The 25,355-nt window shown below is 39.1% G+C and overlaps 1 protein-coding gene across 1 annotated transcript in view; it reads left to right on the forward strand.

Annotated features, from left to right (window-relative positions):
* Positions 1-25,355, forward strand: part of TENM4 (teneurin transmembrane protein 4) — a 1,627,060-nt gene that overhangs the window by 325,142 nt on the left and 1,276,563 nt on the right. The window contains exon 2 of the mRNA XM_069759344.1: positions 17,702-17,786. The gene's annotated coding sequence lies outside the window, so the exon portion shown is untranslated. The remainder of the gene's footprint in view (positions 1-17,701; positions 17,787-25,355) is intronic.

The following is a 25,355-nucleotide window of genomic DNA, read 5'->3' on the forward strand; positions in this document are numbered from 1 at the left end:
GTCACACCTGAACTCCAGGGCATGGGGGAACACAAAAGGGATGTAAGAAAAATTAGTAATATAGATGGTAGATGGAGGACACATTACATATTTTTCAATGGATTTAACTTACATCTCTGCCAGATACTTGCATTTACTCCACAGCTACATTAAACATTCTGCCTTGACTGTGACTGACAGCCAGCTTAGCAGTGCATCAGTGCTCAGCTGGCTGTCAGTCAGTGATGGATCCAATGATAAAGCCACCACTCACTATGTACTGAGCGGTGACTGAAACTGGCCACGCCTCTATGACTGAAAGCCGGTGGCTACTGGGTGGACTAAAGTTTATTTCCTCCCTGCAGCCAGGCTTTCAATGCAATAGCCGTACATCTTTAGAAAGCGATTAAGCTGCAGAATAACCTTATATCTGCAGGTTAGTAGTGTTTTTTTACATGATAGATTCCCTTTAAATCTGATGTTGGAAAATCTAAGTGGCACACAAGCAAGACAGCGATTCAATTTTCACAAAACTCTATAAACCACTACTCTTAAGGTCGATGGGGGTTCCCGCAGTCAGCAAGTTATCATTTATCCTGTGGATATATGATTGCTTTGGGGGTTAATATAAACTCTTTTAAAGGGAACCTGACAGCAGTCTAATCCTGCCCTAACAAGGCCAACATTAATTGGGACCTAGCTGCATGGTTGCAGTCAGGTATATGTTTCTTTAAAACCCTCTGGTTTTAAATATCTTCCAGAGTTCTTGTAAACTTCGCCTTTTTGTATAAAGAATTTTGTGACATTTCTCTTCCATGTGGTGCCATTTCTGGCATCATGAAATGGGAAGGGGTTTCTCTGACAAGTACTGCTCTTTATAAGTCCCCTATCACCCACATAGATGGTTATTGAATAATAATTATGATTATTAAATATATATGTATATAGTTGTGTCAATTAGAATTTTATAGTCTAAACTTTAGCTTTGCTGTTAAGACTTTACTAGGAGTGTACTTACAACATGGTCTTGAATGCATTTCTTAGGAAAATTGCTTTTACGTTTGAATAAAATAACAAATCTTGTACATAGGGAGGAGTATTATAGTCGTTATATTCTTGAACATAGGGGCAGTATTATAGTAGTTACATTCTTGTACATAGGAACATTATTATAGTAGTTATATTCTTGCATGCAGGAGCAGTATTATAGTAGTTACATGTATATTCTTGTACATAGAAGCAGTATTATAGTAGTTATATTCCTGTACATAGGAGCAGCATTACAGTACTTATATTCTTGTACATAGGGGCAGTATTATAGTAGTTATATTCTTGTACATAGAAGCTGTATTATAGTAGTTATATTCCTGTACATAGGAGCAGTATTATAGTAGTTATATTCCTGTATATAGGAGCAGAATTATAGTAGTTATATTCTTATACATAGGAGCAGTATTATAGTAGTTATATTCTTGTACATAGGGGCAGTATTATAGTAGTTATATTCTTGTACATAGGGGCAGTATTATAGTAGTTATATTCTTGTACATAGGGGCAGTATTATAGTAGTTATATTCTTGTACATAGGGAGCAGTATTATGTACTATATAATTGTCTAAGGGTCACTTCCGTCTTTCTGTCTGTCCCGGATATTTATTGGTCGCGGCCTCTGTCTGTCATGGAATCCAAGTCGCTGATTGGTCGTGGCAAAACGCCCACGACCATTGCCACGACCAATCAGAGACGGGCGCAGTCCGGCCGCAACATGGCCGCTCCTTCCTCCCCGCAGTCAGTACTCCCCTCCAGTCAGCGCTCACACAGGGTTAATGGCAGCGTTAACCGACCGCGCTATGCCGCGGTGTATCGCACTCGGTTAACGCTGCTATTAACCCTGTGTGACCAACGTTTTACTATTGATGCTGCCTATGCGACATCAACAGTAAAAAGATTTAATGTTAAAAATAATTTAAAAAATAAAAAATCGTTATATACTCACCGTCCGTCAGCCCCTCGGATCCACAACAGGCCTTTCTCGCTCACGACGCTCCGGTAACCGGTCCATGCTGCGATCTCGCGAGATGATGACGTATAGGTCTCGCGAGACCGCTACATCATCATCTCGCGAGACCGCAATGCACTCTTGAGACCGGAGTGCGCGACGAGCGTCGGTAACCGCTTCGCTTGGATACTGGGGCCAACAGAAGGTGAGTATATAACTATTTTTTATCTTAATTCTTTATTTTAACAGGGATATGATGCCCACATTGCTATATACTACGTGCGCTGGGCAATGTACTACATGGGCTGTGAAATATACTACATGGGCTGTGCTATATATCACGTGTATAGTACGTGACTGGGCAATATCCTACGTGGCTGGGCAACGTGGCTGGGCAATATACTACGTGACTGGGCAATATACTACGTGACTGGGCAACGTGGCTGGGCAATATACTACATGACTGGGCAATATACTACGTGGCTGGGCAACGTGGCTGGGCAATATACTACGTGACTGGGCAATATACTATGTGGTTAGGGCAATATACTACTTTGCTGGGCAATATACTACGTGACTGGGCAATATTCTACGTGGCTGGGCAACATGACTGAGCAATATACTACGTGACTGGGCAATATACGACGTGGCTGGGCAATATACTACATACTACGTGGCTGGGCAATATACTACATACTACGTGGCTGGGCAATATACTACATACTACGTGGCTGGGCAATATACAACGTGACTGGGCAATATACTATGTGGCCGGGCAATATACTACATGACTGGGCAATATACTACGTCACTGGGCAATATACTACATCACTGGGCAATATACTACGTGGCTGGGCAATATACTACTTCACTGGGCAATGTACTACGTGACTGGGCAATATACTATGTAACTCGGCAATATACTACGTGGCTGGGCAATATACTACTTCAATGGGCAATTTACTACGTTACTGGGCAATATACTACGTGGCTGGGCAATATACTACGTGACTGGGCAATATACTATGTGGCTGGGGCAATATACTACTTTGCTGGGCAATATACTACGTGACTGGGCAATATTCTACGTGGCTGGGCAACGTGACTGAGCAATATACTGCGTGACTGGGCAATATACGACGTGGCTGGGCAATATACTACATACTACGTGGCTGGGCAATATACTACGTGACTGGGCAATATACTATGTGGCCGGGCAATATACTACATGACTGGGCAATATACTACGTCACTGGGCAATATACTACATCACTGGGCAATATACTACGTGGCTGGGCAATATACTACTTCACTGGGCAATGTACTACGTGACTGGGCAATATACTATGTAACTCTGCAATATACTACGTGGCTGGGCAATATACTACATTGCTGGGCAATATACTACTTCAATGGGCAATTTACTACGTTACTGGGCAATATACTACGTGGCTGGGCAATATACTACGTGGCTGGGCAATATACTACGTAACTGGGCAATGTACTACGTGACTGGGCCATATACTACGTAGCTGGGCAATATATGGTACTACGTAACTGGGCAATATAGCTTGTGGCTGGGCAATATACTACGTGGCTGTGCTATATACTATGTGGACATGCATATTCTAGAATAACCAATGCGTTAGAATCGGACCACCATCTAGTAGTAATTATATTCTTGAACATAGGGGGAGTATTATAGTAGTTATATTCTTGCACATAGGAACAGTATTATGGTAGTTATATTCTTGAACATAGGAACAGTATTATAGTAGTTATATTCTTGTAAATAGGAGCAGTATTATAGTAGTTAAATTCTTGTACATAGGGGCAGTATTATAGTAGTTATATTCTTGAACATGGGGCAGTATTATAGTAGTTATATTCTTGAACATAGGGGCAGTATTATAGTAGTTATATTCTTGTAAATAGGAGCAGTATTATAGTAGTTATATTCTTGTACATAGGAACAGTATTATAGTTGTTATATTCTTGAACACAGTGAGCAGTATTATAGTAGTTATATTCTTGAACATAGGGGCAGTATTATAGTAGTTATATTCTTGTACATAGGAACAGTATTATAGTAGTCATATTCCTGTACATAGGAGCAGTATTATAGTAGTTGTATTCTTGAACATAGGGAGCAGTATTATAGTAGTTATATTCTTGTACATAGGAGCACTATTATAGTAGTTATATTCTTGTACATAGGAGCAGTATTATAGTAGTTATACTCTTGTACATAGGAGCAGTATTATAGTAGTTATATTCTTGTATATAGAGGCAGTATTATAGTAGTTATATTCTTGTACATAGGAGCAGTATTATAGTAGTTATATTCTTGTACATAGGAACAGTATTATAGTAGTTATATTCCTGTACATAGGAGCAGTATTATAGTAGTTATATTCCTGTACATAGGGGCAGTATTATAGTAGATATATTCTTGTACATAGGAGCAGTATTATAGTAGTTATATTCCTGTACATAGGGGCAGTATTATAGTAGATATATTCTTGTACATAGGGGCAGTATTATAGTAGATATTGTACATAGGAACAGTATTATAGTAGTTATATTCTTGTACATAGGGACAGTATTATAGTAGTTATATTCTTGTACATAGGGACAGTATTATAGTAGTTATATTCTTGTACATAGTGGCAGTATTATAGTAGTTATATTCTTGTACATAGGAGCAGTATTATAGTAGTTATATTCTTGTACATAGGGGCAGTATTATAGTAGTTATAGTCTGGTATATAGGAGCAGTATTATAGTAGTTATATTCTTGTACATAGGGGCAGTATTATAGTAGTTATAGTCTGGTATATAGGAGCAGTATTATAGTAGTTATATTCTTGTACATAGGGGCAGTATTATATTAGTCATATTCCTGTACATAGGAGCATTATTATAGTAGTTGTATTCTTGAACATAGGGAGCAGTATTATAGTAGTTATATTCTTGCACATAGGAACAGTATTATAGTAGTTCTATTCTTGTACATAGGAGCACTATTATAGTAGTTATATTCTTGTACATAGGAGCACTATTATAGTAGTTATATTCTTGTATATAGGAGCAGTATTATAGTAGTTATATTCCTGTACATAGGGGCAGTATTATAGTAGAAATATTCTTGTACAAAGGAGCAGTATTATAGTAGTTATATTCTTGTACATAGGGGCAGTATTATAGTAGTTATAGTCTGGTATATAGGAGCAGTATTATAGTAGTTATATTCTTGTACATAGGGACAGTATTATAGTAGTTATATTCTTGTACATAGTGGCAGTATTATAGTAGTTATATTCTTGTACATAGGAGCAGTATTATAGTAGTTATATTCTTGTACATAGGGGCAGTATTATAGTAGTTATAGTCTAGTATATAGGAGCAGTATTATAGTAGTTATATTCTTGTACATAGGGGCAGTATTATAGTAGTTATAGTCTGGTATATAGGAGCAGTATTATAGTAGTTATATTCTTGTACATAGGGGCAGTATTATATTAGTCATATTCCTCTACATAGGAGCAGTATTATAGTAGTTGTATTCTTGAACATAGGGAGCAATATTATAGTAGTTATATTCTTGCACATAGGAACAGTATTATAGTAGTTCTATTCTTGTACATAGGAGCACTATTATAGTAGTTATATTCTTGTGCATAGGAGCAGTATTATAGTAGTTATACTCTTGTACATAGGAGCAGTATTATAGTAGTTATATTCTTGTACATAGAAACAGTATTATAGTAGTTATATTCCTGTACATAGGGGCAGTATTATAGTAGATATATTCTTGTACATAGGAGCAGTATTATAGTAGTTATATTCCTGTACATAGGGGCAGTATTATAGTAGAAATATTCTTGTACATAGGGGCAGTATTATAGTAGATGTTATACATAGGAACAGTATTATAGTAGTTATATTCTTGAACATAGGGACAGTATTATAGTAGTTATATTCTTGTACATAGGGACAGTATTATAGTAGTTATATTCTTGTACATAGGGGCAGTATTATAGTAGTTATATTCTTGTACATAGGAGCAGTATTATAGTAGTTATATTCTTGTACATAGGGGCAGTATTATAGTAGTTATAGTCTGGTATATAGGAGCAGTATTATAGTAGTTATATTCTTGTACATAGGGGCAGTATTATAGTAGTTATAGTCTGGTATATAGGAGCAGTATTATAGTAGTTATATTCTTGTACATAGGGGCAGTATTATAGTAGTTATATTCTTGTTCAATTTAAAGGGAACCTGTCACCCCGTTTTTTGAGATTGAGATATAAATACTGTTAAATAGGGCCTGTGCTGTGCGTTACTATAGTGTATGTAGTGCACCCTGATTCCCCACCTATGCTGAGAAATACATTACCAAAGTCGCCGTTTTCGCCTGTCAATCAGGCTGGTCAGGTCGGGTGGGCGTGTTCACAGCGCTCTTTTCTTCCCCAGCTTTCCGTTGGTGGCGTAGTGGTGTGCGCATGTCCAAGGTCCGAATTCCCTGCGACCACGTGAAGACACAGCACGCGATCTGCGCTGTCATCCCTTTGATCGGTGGGTGCGGCCATCTTCCTGGGGCCGCACGTGCGCAGATAGAGTGCTCTGCTGCACGGGGCTTCAGGAAAATGGCCGCGGGATGCCGCGCGTGCGCAGAAGAGATCGCGGCGGCCATTTTCCCAAAGCCGAGTTTGGAACGGGGTGACAGGTTCCCTTTAAAATGAGCAGCATACATAACACTTAAGTTTGTTTGTTGGCACATTGGGCACAAGGGCATTTACAAAAATAAATACTTATTCTTGATATTATTCTTGATTCATTTCTGAAACTGTTCCACTCGGCCAGACGTGGCCAGCAGCGTTCTTATCTGGCTTCTGATCAACAACCTCCATAAGAAATAAATTATGACTTTAACATGACACACAATTTGTTTCCTCTGATGGAAAAAGAAAAGGCCGTCAGTGTTTTTGGAAATGCTCTCAGTTTTGCTCCCGTGGTTTTGTATATATGCATCTATTTCCTCAGGACTTGCTTTATTTACAACAAAAATTGGGGAAGTTTCATTACCTAGGGTGGAAATAAGATCTATTGAGTAGTACAAGTAAATGTGCCCAGACATCTCCAGTGTGCTTTTCAACATACAACTTCCATCCAAGACCCGGGAGCAAAGACAGATTTTGTGTACTCGGAGAAGCCGACCACCAGGACTCATTTTTTCTTTTTGTCTGGAGACGCACGCACCCCTCCCAGCTATGTGAAGTAGTTTACAAGCTGTTTTCTTAATCCTAAATTTGTGAACGGGATGTAAATGATTAGCTGGAAGGATTATCGTTTAGTACGAGAGAAAAATAAATCTAATGCAGGCAGAATCGTAAAACGTGACAAGTTCCATATTGTGCAATATATATTTTTATACTGATTCAAAAGTAACTGGAAGTTCAATTTAATTACAAGATGCAGAGAAGTAAGAAACATGGCATCCTACTCATTATCGGAAAATATTCATATCACATGCTTTTAACTTTGGCAGGAACTTTCTGTCTTAATTGATGATGTACTTTGAGCTAATAATATTAGTTAGGCCGGTTTCACCCATAGGGGTGGAGCCGCATATTCATCACTGTAATGGACTGCACCACGTAACAGCTCATACAGGAGAAGCTGCGGCGAGGAGAAGCAGTAAGGGAGCTGGGTAAGTATTTCATTAACAGCGGGGGGCGCACAGGGGGTGGAAGGGGGTTGGGGACAGGGATCTTTTTTTAAACACCCAAAAAAAAAAATTTCATATCTTCTCTCCAGCGAACGCTGCTGGAGAGAAGAAATGAATGGCGGCTTCAGCACCAGATGCAGGGGACAGCGCTTAACTGTAGCGCTGTCTCCTGCACAGTGCGTGTGGTACCCAGTCGACACACGGGTGGCACACGGATGCCGCACGCGTCCCACACTGATATGCCACGTGAGCACACGGACACACGGACAATTCCGGTACCGATTTTTCCAGTACCGGAATTATCTGGACGTGTGAGACTAGCCTAAAGGGGGAAATAGTTCTACTATTTATTGCAATACTGCTATTGTGTATAAGAATGGATTTCTTATATTACGGTATTTATATACAAGAATATAAGTACTATAATACTGCCCCTATGTACAAGAATATAACTACTATAATACTGCCCCCTATGTACAAGAATATAAGTACTATAATACTGCCTCTATGTACAAGAATATAACTACTATAATACTGCCCCTACGTACAACAATATAACTACTATAATACTGCCCCCTACGTAAAAGAATATAACTACTATAATACTGCTCCTATGTACAAGAATATAACTACTATAATATTGCCCCTATATACAAGAATATAACTACTATAATACTGCTCCTATGTACAAGAATATAACTACTATAATATTGCCCCTATATACAAGAATATAACTACTATAATACTGCCCCTATGTACAAGAATATAACTACTATAATACTGCCCCTATATACAAGAACATAACTACTATAATACTGCCCCTATGTACAAGAATATAACTACTATAATACTGCCCCTATATACAAGAACATAACTACTATAATACTGCCCCTATATACAAGAACATAACTACTATAATACAGCTCCTATATACAAGAATATAGCTACTATAATACTGCTCCTATGTAGAAGAATATAACTACTATAATACTGCTCCCTATGTCCAAGAATATAACTACTATAATACTGCCCCTATGCACAATTATATAACTACTATAATACTGCTTCTATGTACAAGAATATAACTACTATAAAACTGCCCATATATACAAGAATATAACTACTATAATACTGCCCCTATATACAAGAATATAACTACTATAATACTGCCCCTATATACAAGAATATAACTACTATAAAACTGCTCCTATGTACAAGAATATAACTATAATACTGCCCCTATGTACAAGAATATAACTTCTATAATACTGTCCCTATGTACAAGAATATAACTTCTATAATACTGCTCCTATGTACAAGAATATAACTACTATAATACTGCCCCTATGTACAGGAATATAACCACCATAATACTGCCCACTATGTACAAGAATATAACCACTATAATACTGCTCCTATGTACAAGAATATAACTACTATAATACTGCCCCTATGTACAAGAATATAACTACTATAATACTGCCCCTATGTACAAGAATATAACTACTATAATACTGCCCCTATATACAAGAACATAACTACTATAATACTGCCCCTATGTACAAGAATATAACTACTATAATACTGCCCCTATATACAAGAACATAACTACTATAATACTGCCCCTATATACAAGAACATAACTACTATAATACAGCTCCTATATACAAGAATATAGCTACTATAATACTGCTCCTATGTAGAAGAATATAACTACTATAATACTGCTCCTATGTACAAGAATATAACTACTATAATACTGCCCCTATGCACAAGAATATAACTACTATAATACTGCTCCTATGTACAAGAATATAACTACTATAATACTGCCCCTATGTACAAGAATATAACTACTATAATACTGCCCCTATGTACAAGAATATAACTACTATAATACTGCCCCTATATACAAGAACATAACTACTATAATACTGCCCCTATGTACAAGAATATAACTACTATAATACTGCCCCTATATACAAGAACATAACTACTATAATACTGCCCCTATATACAAGAACATAACTACTATAATACAGCTCCTATATACAAGAATATAGCTACTATAATACTGCTCCTATGTAGAAGAATATAACTACTATAATCCTGCTCCCTATGTCCAAGAATATAACTACTATAATACTGCCCCAATGCACAATTATATAACTACTATAATACTGCTTCTATGTACAAGAATATAACTACTATAAAACTGCCCATATATACAAGAATATAACTACTATAATACTGCCCCTATATACAAGAATATAACTACTATAATACTGCCCCTATATACAAGAATATAACTACTATTGTTATGGCTGGCAATCAGGCAACACAGCGTGCAGTAATCAGCGCACATACAGAGATCTGGCAATAACCAAAAACAATAGGACGAGCTCTGAGACGTGGAATCTCTGTAGACTGCAGTACCTGATCTATCCTCACACAACTATAAGCAGCAGTGGATTGCGCCTAACAACTACCTATGCAACTCGGCACTGCCTGAGGAGCTGACTAGCCTGAAGATAGAAATACAAGCCTGACTTACCTCAGAGAAATACCCCAAAGGAATAGGCAGCCCCCCACATATAATGACTGTTAGCAAGATGAAAAGACAAACGTAGGAATGAAATAGATTCAGCAAAGTGAGGCCCGATATTCTAGACAGAGCGAGGATAGCAAAGAGAACTATGCAGTCTACAAAAAACCCTAAAACGAAAACCACGCAAAGGGGCAAAAAGACCCACCGTGCCGAACTAACAGCACGGCGGTGCACCCCTCTGCTTCTCAGAGCTTCCAGCAAAAGACAATAGCAAGCTGGACAGAAAAAAACAGAAAACAAACTAGAAGCACTTATCTAGCAGAGCAGCAGGCCCAAGGAAAGATGCAGTAGCTCAGATCCAACACTGGAACATTGACAAGGAGCAAGGAAGACAGACTCAGGTGGAGCTAAATAGCAAGGCAGCCAACGAGCTCACCAAAACACCTGAGGGAGGAAGCCCAGAGACTGCAATACCACTTGTGACCACAGAAGTGAACTCAGCCACAGAATTCACAACAGTACCCCCCCCTTGAGGAGGGGTCACCGAACCCTCACCAGAACCCCCAGGCCGACCAGGATGAGCCACATGAAAGGCACGAACAAGATCTGGGGCATGGACATCAGAGGCAAAAACCCAGGAATTATCTTCCTGAGCATAACCCTTCCATTTGACCAGATACTGGAGTTTCCGTCTAGAGACACGAGAATCCAAAATCTTCTCCACAATATACTCCAATTCCCCCTCCACCAAAACAGGGGCAGGAGGCTCCACAGATGGAACCATAGGTGCCACGTATCTCCTCAACAACGACCTATGGAATACATTATGTATGGAAAAGGAGTCTGGGAGGGTCAGACGAAAAGACACCGGATTGAGAATCTCAGAAATCCTATACGGACCAATAAAACGAGGTTTAAATTTAGGAGAGGAAACCTTCATAGGAATATGACGAGAAGATAACCAAACCAAATCCCCAACACGAAGTCGGGGTCCCACACGGCGTCTGCGATTAGCGAAAAGCTGAGCCTTCTCCTGGGACAAGGTCAAATTGTCCACTACCTGAGTCCAGATCTGCTGCAACCTGTCCACCACAGAATCCACACCAGGACAGTCCGAAGACTCAACCTGTCCTGAAGAGAAACGAGGATGGAACCCAGAATTGCAGAAAAATGGAGAGACCAAGGTAGCCGAGCTGGCCCGATTATTAAGGGCGAACTCAGCCAACGGCAAAAATGACACCCAATCATCCTGGTCAGCGGAAACAAAACATCTCAGATATGTTTCCAAGGTCTGATTGGTTCGTTCGGTCTGGCCATTAGTCTGAGGATGGAAGGCCGAGGAGAAAGATAGGTCAATGCCCATCCTACCACAAAAGGCTCGCCAGAACCTCGAGACAAACTGGGAACCTCTGTCAGAAACAATATTCTCAGGAATGCCATGTAAACGAACCACATGCTGGAAGAACAAAGGCACCAAATCAGAGGAGGAAGGCAATTTAACCAAGGGCACCAGATGGACCATTTTAGAAAAGCGATCACAGACCGCCCAAATGACCGACATTTTTTGAGAAACGGGAAGGTCAGAAATGAAATCCATCGAAATATGTGTCCAAGGCCTCTTCGGGACCGGCAAGGGCAAAAGCAACCCACTGGCACGTGAACAGCAGGGCTTAGCCCTAGCACAAATTCCACAGGACTGCACAAAAGCACGCACATCCCGTGACAGAGATGGCCACCAGAAGGATCTAGCAACCAACTCCCTGGTACCAAAGATTCCTGGATGACCGGCCAGCACCGAACAATGAAGTTCAGAGATAACTTTACTAGTCCACCTATCAGGGACGAACAGTTTCTCGGCCGGACAACGATCAGGTTTATTAGCCTGAAATTTCTGCAACACTCTCCGCAAATCAGGGGAGATGGCAGACACAATGACTCCTTCCTTGAGGATACTCGCCGGCTCAGATAACCCCGGAGAGTCGGGCACAAAACTCCTAGACAGAGCATCCGCCTTCACATTTTTAGAGCCCGGAAGGTATGAAATCACAAAATCAAAACGAGCAAAAAATAACGACCAACGGGCCTGTCTAGGATTCAAGCGCTTGGCAGACTCGAGATAAGTCAAGTTCTTATGATCAGTCAATACCACCACGCGATGCTTAGCACCCTCAAGCCAATGACGCCACTCCTCGAATGCCCACTTCATGGCCAGCAACTCTCGGTTGCCCACATCATAATTACGCTCAGCAGCAGAAAATTTCCTGGAAAAGAAAGCACATGGTTTGAACACTGAGCAACCAGAACCTCTCTGTGACAAAACCGCCCCTGCACCAATCTCAGAAGCATCAACCTCGACCTGGAACGGAAGAGAAACATCAGGTTGACACAACACAGGGGCACAGCAAAAACGACGCTTCAACTCCTGAAAAGCTTCCACGGCAGCAGAAGACCAATTAACCAAATCAGCACCCTTCTTGGTCAAATCGGTCAATGGTCTGGCAATGCTAGAAAAATTACAGATGAAGCGACGATAAAAATTAGCAAAGCCCAGGAATTTCTGCAGACTTTTTAGAGATGTCGGCTGAGTCCAATCCTGGATGGCCTGAACCTTAACCGGATCCATCTCGATAGTAGAAGGGGAAAAGATGAACCCCAAAAATGAAACTTTCTGCACACCGAAGAGACACTTTGATCCCTTCACGAACAAGGAATTAGCACGCAGTACCTGGAAAACCATTCTGACTTGCTTCACATGAGACTCCCAATCATCTGAGAAGATCAAAATGTCATCCAAGTAAACAATCAAGAATTTATCCAGATACTCACGGAAAATGTCATGCATAAAAGACTGAAAAACAGATGGAGCATTGGCAAGTCCGAACGGCATCACCAGATACTCAAAATGACCCTCGGGCGTATTAAATGCCGTTTTCCATTCATCTCCCTGCCTGATTCTCACCAGATTATACGCACCACGAAGATCAATCTTAGTAAACCAACTAGCCCCCTTAATCCGAGCAAACAAGTCAGAAATCAATGGCAAGGGATACTGAAACTTAACAGTGATCTTATTAAGAAGGCGGTAATCAATACACGGTCTTAGCGAACCATCCTTCTTGGCTACAAAAAAGAACCCTGCTCCCAATGGTGACGACGATGGGCGAATATGTCCCTTCTCCAGGGACTCCTTCACATAACTGCGCATAGCGGTGTGTTCAGGTACAGACAAATTAAATAAACGACCCTTAGGGAATTTACTACCAGGAATCAAATCGATAGCACAATCACAATTCCTATGCGGAGGTAGGGCATCAGACTTGGACTCTTCAAATACATCCTGAAAGTCCGACAAGAACTCTGGGATGTCAGAAGGAATGGATGACGAAATAGACAAAAATGGAACATCACCATGTACTCCCTGACAACCCCAGCTGGTTACCGACATAGAGTTCCAATCCAATACTGGATTATGGGTTTGTAGCCATGGCAACCCCAACACGACCACATCATGCAAATTATGCAGTACCAGAAAGCGAATAACTTCCTGATGTGCAGGAGCCATGCACATGGTCAGCTGGGCCCAGTACTGAGGCTTATTCTTGGCCAAAGGTGTAGCATCAATTCCTCTCAACGGAATAGGACACCGCAAAGGCTCCAAGAAAAATCCACAACGTTTAGCATAATCCAAATCCATCAGATTCAGGGCAGCGCCTGAATCCACAAACGCCATGACAGAATACGATGACAAAGAGCACATTAAGGTAATGGACAAAAGGAATTTGGACTGTACAGTACCAATAACGGCAGAGCTATCGAACCGCCTAGTGCGTTTAGGACAATTAGAAATAGCATGAGTAGAATCACCACAATAGAAACACAGTCTGTTCAGACGTCTGTGTTCTTGCCGTTCTACTTTAGTCATAGTCCTGTCGCACTGCATAGGCTCAGGTTTACTCTCAGGCAGTACCGCCAGATGGTGCACAGATTTACGCTCGCGCAAGCGACGACCGATCTGAATGGCCAAGGACATAGACTCATTCAAACCAGCAGGCATAGGAAATCCCACCATTACATCCTTAAGAGCTTCAGAGAGACCCTTTCTGAACAAAGCCGCTAGTGCAGATTCATTCCACAGAGTGAGTACTGACCATTTCCTAAATTTCTGACAATATACTTCTACATCATCCTGACCCTGGCATAAAGCCAGCAGATTTTTCTCAGCCTGATCCACTGAATTAGGCTCATCGTAAAGCAATCCGAGCGCCAGGAAAAATGCATCAACATTACTCAATGCAGAATCTCCTGGTGCAAGAGAAAACGCCCAGTCCTGTGGGTCGCCGCGCAAAAAAGAAATAATAATCAAAACCTGTTGAATAGGATTACCAGAAGAATGAAGTTTCAAGGCCAAAAATAGCTTACAATTATTTCTGAAGCTCAGGAACTTAGTTCTGTCACCAAAAAACAAATCAGGAATCGGAATTCTTGGTTCTAGCATCGATTTCTGATCAATAGTATCTTGAATCTTTTGTACATTTACAACGAGATTATCCATTGAGGAGCACAGAGCCTGAATATCCATGTCCACAGCTGTGTCCTGAAGCACTCTAATGTCTAGGGGAAAAAAAAGACTGAAGACAGAGCTAAGAAAAAAAAATGATGTCAGGATTTCTTTTTTCCCTCTATTGGGAATCATTGGTGTGGCTCCTTGTACTGTTATGGCTGGCAATCAGGCAACACAGCGTGCAGTAATCAGCGCACATACAGAGATCTGGCAATAACCAAAAACAATAGGACGAGCTCTGAGACGTGGAATCTCTGTAGACTGCAGTACCTGATCTATCCTCACACAACTATAAGCAGCAGTGGATTGCGCCTAACAACTACCTATGCAACTCGGCACTGCCTGAGGAGCTGACTAGCCTGAAGATAGAAATACAAGCCTGACTTACCTCAGAGAAATACCCCAAAGGAATAGGCAGCCCCCCACATATAATGACTGTTAGCAAGATGAAAAGACAAACGTAGGAATGAAATAGATTCAGCAAAGTGAGGCCCGATATTCTAGACAGAGCGAGGATAGCAAAGAGAACTATGCAGTCTACAAAAAACCCTAAAACGAAAACCACGCAAAGGGGCAAAAAGACCCACCGTGCCGAACTAACAGCACGGCGGTGCACCCCTCTGCTTCTCAGAGCTTCCAGCAAAAGACAATAGCAAGCTGGACAGAAAAAAACAGAAAACAAACTAGAAGCACTTATCTAGCAGAGCAGCAGGCCCAAGGAAAGATGCAGTAGCTCAGATCCAACACTGGAACATTGACAAGGAGCAAGGAAGACAGACTCAGGTGGAGCTAAATAGCAAGGCAGCCAACGAGCTCACCAAAACACCTGAGGGAGGAAGCCCAGAGACTGCAATACCACTTGTGACCACAGAAGTGAACTCAGCCACAGAATTCACAACATACTATAAAACTGCTCCTATGTACAAGAATATAACTATAATACTGCCCCTATGTACAAGAATATAACTACTATAATACTGCACCTATATACAAGAATATAACTACTATAATACTGCTCCTATGTACAAGAATATAATTACTATAATACTGTCCCTATGTACAAGAATATAACTACTATAATACTGCCCCTATGTACAAGAATATAACTACTATAATACTGCCCCTATGTACAAGAATATAACTACTATAATACTACCCCTATGTACAAGAATATAACTACTATAATACTGCTCCTATGTACAAGAATATAACTACTATAATACTGCTCCTATGTACAAGAATATAACTACTATAATACTGCTACTATGTACAAGAATATAACTACTATAATACTGCCCCTATGTACAAGAATATAACTACTATAATACTGCCCCTATGTACAAGAATATAACTACTATAATACTGCTCCTATGTACAAGAATATAACTTCTATGATACTGCTCCTATGTTCAAGAATATAACTACTATAATACTGCCCCTATGTACAAGAATATAACTACTATAATACTGCTCCTATGTACAAGAATATAACTACTATAATACTGCCCCTATATACAAGAATATAACTACTATAATACTGCCCCTATGTATAAGAATATAACTACTATAATACTGCTCCTATGTACAAGAATATAACTACTATAATACTGCCCCTATGTACAAGAATATAACTACTATAATACTGCTCCCTATGTCCAAGAATATAACTACTATAATACTGCCCCTATGCACAATTATATAACTACTATAATACTGCTTCTATGTACAAGAATATAACTACTATAAAACTGCCCATATATACAAGAATATAACTACCATAATACTGCCCCTATGTACAAGAATATAACTACTATAATGCTGCCCCTATATACAAGAATATAACTACTATAATACAGCTCCTATGTACAAGAATATAACTACTATAATACTGCCCCTATATACAAGAACATAACTACTATAATACAGCTCCTATATACAAGAATATAGCTACTATAATACTGCTCCTATGTACATGAATATAGCTACTATAATACTGCCCCTATATACAAGAATATAACTACTATAATACTGCCCCTATGTACAAGAATATAACTACTATAATACTGCTCCTATGTACAAGAATATAACTACTATAATACTGCCCCTATGTACAAGAATATAACTACTATAATACTGCTCCTATGTACAAGAATATAACTACTATAATACTGCCCCTATATACAAGAATATAACTACTATAATACTGCCCCTATGTACAAGAATATAACTACTATAATACTGCCCCTATGTACAAGAATATAACTACTATAATACTGCCCCTATGTACAAGAATATAACTAATATAATACTGCTCCTATATACAAGAATATAACTACTATAATACTGCTCCTATGCACAAGAATATAACTTTTATAATACTGCTCTGTTACATACAGAATACAATACAAGAATATAATAGGAATAATACCGCCATTCTAATATGATTATAGAACTATTCTTTAGTTTAAACTTTACATCTGTTTGTAATTGTTTCCTACAATAATTGTAGTAAATAATATACTATACTGTTTTTGCAAACTTCAGTTCATGTACATACAGTGTATGCACTATAAAACCTTATATAACATGTCTAGCGACTTCAACACATATTTTGCACCATTTTGATAAACGTATTTCTATTTTTTCTGCAGACTTCTCACTTCATTTATTGATAAACCTCCTTTCTTTCTTTTGACAAAAAGATGTATTGACTAATATCTTTGCGGTGTTAACATGTTTTACTTTCCCATTAGCCTGTTGTCCTTACTGGCTTCATCCTGACTATTTACTTCAATATAATCTATAGAAGTTATTATTGTTATGAAGTTATATATTTAAAAATCTGTTCTAAGTAGACCATCTGTCTTTCTTTGTTTTTAGGCATCTCTATTGGCAGTAGAATAGATACCTCAGGACACAGTCATGTACATGAACATGGCAGAACATGCAAGAAACTCATTGTAAGGTAAGACTAAGAAAATCATTGAAATCTTCTATTCTGTTTTTTTGTGTTCATATGATCTATTTGGAGATCAAATATTCATATGACTAGGGCCCATTATTTCAGCTAACAATGCTTTCTGTGAATTTCTTCAAAATACATGTGCTTTCAGTTGATTTTTAGTGTCTACATATTTTCTATTTCTGATTCTGAGTTACCTCCTGTATTATACTCCAGAGCTGCACTCACTATTCTGCTGGTGCAGTCACTGTGTACATACATTACATTACTGATCCTGAGTTACATCCTGTATTATACCCCAGAGCTGCACTCACTATTCTGCTGGTGCAGTCACTGTGTACATACATTACATTACTGATCCTGAGTTACATCCTGTATTATACCCCAGAGCTTCACTCACTATTCTGCTGGTGCAGTCACTGTGTACATACATTACATTACTGATCCTGAGTTACATCCTGTATTATACCCCAGAGCTGCACTCACTATTCTGCTGGTGCAGTCACTGTGTACATACATTACATTACTGATCCTGAGTTACATCCTGTATTATACCCCAGAGCTTCACTCACTATTCTGCTGGTGCAGTCACTGTGTACATACATTACATTACTGATCCTGAGTTACATCCTGTATTATACCCCAGAGCTGCACTCACTATTCTGCTGGTGCAGTCACTGTGTACATACATTACATTACTGATCCTGAGTTACATCCTGTATTATACCCCAGAGCTGCACTCAGTGTTCTGCTGGTGCAGTCACTGTGTGTACATACATTACATTACTGATCCTGAGTTACATCCTGTATTATACCCGAGAGCTGCACTCACTATTCTGCTGGTGCAGTCACTGTGTACATACATTACATTACTGATCCTGAGTTACATCCTGTATTATACCCCAGAGCTGCACTCACTATTCTGCTGGTGCAGTCACTGTGTACATACATTACATTACTGATCCTGAGTTACATCCTGTATTATACTCCAGAGCTGCACTCACTATTCTGCTGGTGCAGCCACTGTGTACATACATTACATTACTGATCCTGAGTTATATCCTGTATTATACCCCAGAGCTGCACTCACTATTCTGCTGGTGCAGTCACTGTGTACATACATTACATTACTGATCCTGAGTTACATCCTGTATTATACTCCAGAGCTGCACTCACTATTCTGCTGGTGCAGTCACTGTGTACATACATTACATTACTGATCCTGAGTTACCTCCTTTATTATACCCCAGAGCTGCACTCACTATTCTGCTGGTGCAGTCACTGTGTACATACATTACATTACTGATCCTGAGTTACATCCTGTATTATACCCCAGAGCTTCACTCACTATTCTGCTGGTGCAGTCACTGTGTACATACATTACATTACTGATCCTGAGTTACATCCTGTATTATACCCCAGAGCTGCACTCACTATTCTGCTGGTGCAGTCACTGTGTACATACATTACATTACTGATCCTGAGTTACATCCTGTATTATACTCCAGAGCTGCACTCACTATTCTGCTGGTGCAGTCACTGTGTACATACATTACATTACTGATCCTGAGTTACATCCTGTATTATACCCCAGAGCTGCACTCATTATTCTGCTGGTGCAGTCACTGTGTACATACATTACATTACTGATCCTGAGTTACATCCTGTATTATACTCCAGAGCTGCACTCACTATTCTGCTGGTGCAGTCACTGTGTACATACATTACATTACTGATCCTGAGTTACATCCTGTATTATACCCCAGAGCTGCACTCATTATTCTGCTGGTGCAGTCACTGTGTACATACATTACATTACTGATCCTGAGTTACCTCCTTTATTATAGGCTCCAGTAATGAAATTTTCCAGCATTACCAGCTTTATTAATGCCTGAATGGCACTGGCTTTAGTAATTTGCATTCTGGGAAGTTAATTATTTTACCTTGTGATCATATGATCTTGTAATAGTGAAGTGATCTCATCCTTTTTAAAAGCTAAACTAAGAATTTACCGTATTTGAACATCTGTCTACAAGCATGCTGACTGTTTCCAGTAGGCTCCAGTAGAATTGTGAATGATTGGGTTACATTGTTTTGCGCTGTCAGTCTGACGAAGAGGTGCTTATGGGGTAATCCTAAACAGGCGGGGGGCTCCTCTATGACGTCTTTATGGCATAATTGGGAAGATGGACAAGACACTTAGGCTGTTCCTGTTGACGCAGGAGCCATAGATGGCGCATATATTAATATTAATTATGTAGCAATGTTATGTAGAATATTTTCAGATTATTTTATATATTTAACTGCTATTTAGTCACCAGTATTATGAGCACTATATGGCGGTATTTACTGGACAGCATTAGGTGGTGCTGTGATCTAGATGCATGTTATATATTGTCTTATTTTTGCAGGGTATTGTGGTGGTACCACTGTATAGCATTGCCATTTAGCTGCACTGTATAGCAGTATTATTTACACAAATATACGGTACTATTACTTGACCCATGTTTTCTTCTAGACGTGTTTAAAAAAAAAAAAAAGTATTAAATAAGATACTACCCAATGTAAAGTCTTTCTATGATGCCACAACAAAGCAGTGAAAATGAAAATCTTAATTTCGCTCTGTTTGTACCTAGTGCACGGTTGTACGGGTTTATTTTAGAGCTTTGTGTGAGTCAACACAAGACAATTTCAGGTCATCCTCTTGTTCCAGATAATCATTGCTGGTTAGGTCTGTGTGTAGCAGAGTTGCCCGTTCCATCCTGTAATTCAGAAAATTGTTCATTTTGTGTGTGGCGGTAATCACCTTATATAACCCTTTTTTACTTGTTGTTTTGCATCCATATGATGCATTATCATTATCCCTAATGGACCAATATAGAAGACTTTTGCAAATGGGTTGTGTTTCGCGTTCATTAACCAATTATGTCCCAATCAAATGTTCTCCAAAATCTACTGGAAACAAAAAGGTTCAAATCGAGGACACAGCAACCACTCTCTACCCCCACCCTGTGACCACCATCACTATCATCGTAGAGTCACACAGGTTGTCCTATTTCTATAAAACATTTGTCATTTTTTTCAGTTTTATTTTATGTTGTGTTTATGGTACATTTCCTTAATTCAGTGGTTGTTGTGACATCCTTAGAAGCTCTGAATGATTAAAGAATTTCCAAGAAGTTCCAGGAAAAAAATAACTGGTATTCTTGTGACCATCTTAAAAAAAATATTTGTGTTTTTATTTTATGTAAAAAAAAAAAAAAACGGTAAAAAAAAATCTGAAATATTGCTTTCTCTTATACTGGCCTCTAGAGGCATATGCAATAAGGAGATTGACCTTGTTTTCTGCATCTCACAGCTTTGCTGTGTAGATTAGGACAACATCAGCAGAGTCATCTCGTTATCATTAGGTTATAAGATCAGCAGACCCATCCCAAAGTCATGAGGGCAGCATCAGTTGAATTGTCTCCTTAAATTCATTGCATTATCATTGGAGGATTGAGAGTTTTATGACAGATGACATCTTTATATTACTGCTGGAGGCAGACATAAGGTGGCATAGTAATATTATACACTATATGTATCTTAATATTTATTTAGTTTACTCACTTACTGTTTATCATGCCATTAATTCCACAGCACTTTACAAATATTATCATCACTGTCACCAAAAGGGCTCACAATCTAAATTCCCCATCAGTTTGTCTTTTGGAGTGTGGGAGGAAACCGGAGAACCCAGAGGAAAACAAAGCAAACACAGGGAGAACATACAAACTCCTTACAGATGTTGTCCTGAGTTACTAGCGTTCATTTTCAAATTAAAAGTGACTTTTCCTGCTAACAATGACTGACATAAGCTTTACTGTGTAGATGAGGACCTAGTCTGCAGAGTCATCTCTAGTGTTGAGCATTCCGATACCGCAAGTATCGGGTATCGGAATTCCGATACCGAGATCCGATACTTTTGTGGTATCGAGTATCGGTATCGGATCCATAGGGAAGTGTAAAATAAAGAATTAAAATAAAAAATATTGATATGCTCACCTCTCCGGCGGCCCCTGGACATCACCGCTGGTAACCGGCCGGCTTCTCTGTTTAAAATGAGCGCCTTTAGGACCTGCGAATGACGTCGCGGGTTCTGATTGGTCGCGTGCCGCCCATGTGACCGCGACGCGACCAATCAGAAGCCGCGATGTCATTCTCATTCACTAAACTCCTAATTCTAGGAATTAAGGACCTGCGAATGACGTCGCGGCTTCTGATTGGTCGCGTGGCGGTCACATGGGCGGCGCGCGACCAATCAGAACCCGCGACGTCATTCGCAGGTCCTAAAGGCGCTCATTTTAAACAAAGAAGCCTGCCGGTTACCAGCGTGAAGTCCAGGGGCCAACGGAGAGGTGAATATATCAATATTTTTTATTTTAATTCTTTATTTTACACATTAATATGGATCCCAGGGCCTGAAGGAGAGCTTCCTCTCCTTCAGACCCTGGGAACCATGAGAATACCTTCCGATACTTGGTGTCCCATTGACTTGTATTGGTATCGGATATCGGTATCGGCGATATCCTATATTTTTCGGGTATCGGCCGATACTATCCGATACCGATACTTTCAAGTATCGGACGGTATCGCTCAACACTAGTCATCTCATTATCAATATCTATAAGTAAGATGCCAGAAAAGTCATCCTAGAGACATCAGGGTGGGGTCATCAGATATTACACCTGAGTCATCACGTTATTATTGGAGGATAAAGAGTTTAATGATGTGTGATAGCGTTTTACTACTGCTCAGGTAAGGTGGAATAGTATCACTATTCACACAAATTCATTTAGTATGCAGTGCTCCGTCATTCCATGGTATCTCAGTGAGGGGCTGTACTGTGCCTCTTCTGCAGAGTTTGTTAATCTATTGAAATGCTTTTGACCATTAGCTCCCATTTATTTCTAAGCCATAAAGGAAGTGTATGTATGTACTATTACAGATAAGCGAACCTGAACCTTATCCTTAAAAGTGTGGGGTTCGGTTCGTACCAGACAGTTAGTGTCCGGGGCTAAATGCCAACCATGCACTTCTCCTGGAAGTACGTTTCAATGCTCAGAATTCTGGGAGGACAGAGAGAGAGATTTTTTTGTCCAGCAAAGTTTGGGTCCTAATTGTTTTCTATGGGGTTCAGGTTCGGGGTCAATTTCGGGTATAGTTCTGGTACCCGAACCAGACTAGAATAAAGTTCAAGTAGGAACCAAACTTCTTTATGTTCACTCATCCATATTTACTATGGTTTCCCTCAATACATTTTGTAAAAAAAATATAAAATTAAAAACTAAAGTTTTTAAAATACATACTTTTTTTAATCTTAATACATACATATCAATTTAATAAAATGATATATTTGACGTACCGGCATTAATTTTTTATTTCAAGGTGAAGCTACAGAAAAGGAAAAACTAAAGGTTTAACAAATATGTACTTTATACAGACATATCAAGATAATAAAATGATATATCTGAGGCACTTGTATTAATTTATTATTTTAAGGTGACATTTCCTGCTTACTGTATCTGACATAAGCTTTGCTGTATATCCCTCACTACCAGTGTGACCAAAAGACAAAATGTCCACACTATGGTACTAGATAAAAGTAACAGTTTATTAAAGTCATATATAAAACATGTAAAAATACATAACTACAAGTCAAGAAATGGTGCAGAAAATCCACAAAAAGAGGGACACAAATGCCATAGGCAGATACAAAACCCAGATATGCACTAACACCTACATAATAAATAACCTTCTACAAGGCCAATTAGGGCCTGTAAAGAATGCCCCATAGTAAAGGGCGGTAGAAAGCACTACTACTTAAAGGGTATATGAGTCATCCAGGCAAGCGATAGCCTATAGATAATAGTGCTCCCTAAGCAGAAATAACTAGGGTGTAAATACCGACATATAAAAGCAGGTGTTGAACTAATTACCTGGTGGTGTGTGCAGGGTGAATGCCCCGGCGTCCCTCTGCCCCGACGCGCGTTTCGCATTCGCTTCTTCTGGAGGCGTCCTAATTGGCCTTGTAGAAGGTTATTTATTATGTAGGTGTTAGTGCATATCTGGGTTTTGTATCTGCCTATGGCATTTGTGTCCCTCTTTTTGTGGATTTTCTGCACCATTTCTTGACTTGTAGTTATGTATTTTTTACATGTTTTATATATGACTTTAATAAACTGTTACTTTTATCTAGTACCATAGTGTGGACATTTTGTCTTTTGGTCACACTGGTAGTGAGGGATATATTGCTAGTTGGTACTTCACCCGTTTGGGAGGGATGAGTGTTATATATTTCTGTGAGCAATCATTTGTGAACATATAAGCTTTGCTGTGTAGATTAGGGCAAGGTCAGCAGAGTCATCTCATCATCAATAGAGTATGAGGTCAGCAGAGTAATTCGATAGTCATCGGGGTGGCGTCAATAGAATTCTCTTTGAGTCATCACATTTTCATGAGAGGATAGAATGTTTCATAATGAGTGACATAGTTATGGTGCTGTTTAGGTCAGGTGGAATAGTAATACTGTACACACAGATTCATTTAGTATGCAGCTCCTCATCATTTAATTCTCTTAGTGAGGGGCTGTACTGTGCCTCTTCTGCCGACTGTGTTAATCTATTGACACAATTTTGACCTTTATCTCACATTTAATTTCAGGCAACAAAGGAAATATATGTCTTTATCATAGTTTCCTTCCGTTATTAATTTTCTATTTTTTACAAAATTTAGAGAAAGTTTTCATAAAATGCACTTTATTTTTGTTTACACAGACATATCAACTTAATAAAACGATATATTTGACGCTCGGGCATTAATTTAATATTTTATGGTGACTTTTCCTGTTTAATATAACGGACATATGCTTTGCTGTGTAGATTAGGCCAAGGTTAGCAGAGTCATCTCATCATCAATAGAGTATGAGGTCAGCAGAGTCATGAATGTGTCATGAATAGAATTCTCTGTGAGTCATCACATTATCATGAGAGGATAGAAAGTTTCATGATGGGTGACGGAGTTTTAGTACTGCGTAGATAAGGGGGAATAGAGTATGCAGCTCCCCATCATACCATGGTCTCTGAGTGAGGGGCTTTACTGTGCCTCTTCTGCAGACTGTGCTAGTCAAAAGTGTGTCCATAGACTATCAGCTTTATTCATTTCTACACAGCAAAGGAATGCTATGGTTTCCCCCAAAAAAAGTTTTTAAAAATAGAACATTTTTAAATAAATTTTATTTTTAGTTTACAGACTTATTTAATTAATAAAAGCAGAACTCTGAATTAATTGCGTTAATTTATTTTATTTATTTTTCATTTCATGTATTATCATTATTTATTTAAAAAAAAATTTTCAGGCTGGATAATATAATTTTTATGTCATTTTATTTCTCCGACCATTATGAATCTTCTGTTGTATCCTGGACTGACGTCCTTTTATCAATTATATAATCCCATTCTTTTCTTTTTTTTCCCTATTCACGCCGGTAACATTTTCTGATATAATTTTAACAATCTGTCATGTCGGAGCCTT

Source organism: Ranitomeya imitator, chromosome 3, assembly GCF_032444005.1.
Source record: "Ranitomeya imitator isolate aRanImi1 chromosome 3, aRanImi1.pri, whole genome shotgun sequence".
NCBI classification, from domain to species: Eukaryota; Metazoa; Chordata; class Amphibia; order Anura; family Dendrobatidae; genus Ranitomeya; species Ranitomeya imitator.